Below are 875 nucleotides of genomic sequence, written 5' to 3'. Positions count from 1 at the left end.
CATATATCAATTCGCTGTGCGTAAAAACAGGACCTTTGGTCACTCGCTCTACTTGGACATCCTGAAACGAGTAACCTACAGTTGTTCAGGAAAACACTACAATATCTGGGATGTCGAAGGCCATGCAGACTATAGGCTATTTTCCATACTCAGACAGTGTTGAAAAAATTACTTTGCAGCTCTTGGGCGAATGAACACAGCGAGACCGGGAATTGTACAACACGGTGAAAACTACATCGAAAACAAAGCTGTCACCCCAAAAAATAAGCTAAACATTCCAGATGAAAACAAACACTAAAACTCCCCCAATCCGCCAGCTGTTTACAGTCAACTCGTGCAATTTTTTCCGACCTGTTGCTGGCTTAGCCTATATTTCCTACCTATGTATTTATTTATTTATTTATTTATGTATTTCTTTATTTTGCTTTCAAACGGAGGAAGCAAATATTCAAAGGGATTGGAACGTCTACGTACTAGGGAGCAGGCACGCACAGACAGACTGCCTGAAAAAAAAAAAAAGTTTCACTGGCTGATGGAGAGAAAAGCTTACGGCACCTGGTATTCCCAGGCGGTCTCCCATCCAAGTACTAACCAGGCCCGACGCTGCTTAGCTTCCGAGATCGGACGAGATCGAGCGTGTTCAGCGTGGTATGGCCGTAAGCGAAAGCAACCGGCCAAAGTAACCTACTTAAAGCTCCCTAACCCGGGTTGGAGACGCGTGTGTTGTGAAAGGTGAGGTACGCTACATTGTGTTCAAGAAAACAAGGGCGCATTTTCCGCGTGGAGTTCAACTTTGAAAGTGAAGAATACAACAAATGGCATTTAAAACTTGGTAACATTTCCAATAACTGTTCCTTCTTTATCCTAAAAACGAT

General features: G+C 43.2%; 1 non-coding gene across 1 annotated transcript; it reads right to left on the bottom strand.

Annotated features, from left to right (window-relative positions):
• Positions 1–543: 543 nt before the first annotated feature.
• Positions 544–662, bottom strand: LOC134096429 (5S ribosomal RNA). The gene has a single exon (XR_009940881.1). It is a non-coding gene; the product is annotated as a 5S ribosomal RNA (ribosomal RNA).
• Positions 663–875: the final 213 nt, after the last annotated feature.

This window comes from Sardina pilchardus, chromosome 11, assembly GCF_963854185.1.
Source record: "Sardina pilchardus chromosome 11, fSarPil1.1, whole genome shotgun sequence".
In the NCBI taxonomy this organism is placed as follows: Eukaryota; Metazoa; Chordata; class Actinopteri; order Clupeiformes; family Clupeidae; genus Sardina; species Sardina pilchardus.
The sequence above is the reverse complement of the archived record's forward strand: the minus strand, read 5'-3'. Positions and strand labels throughout refer to the sequence as shown.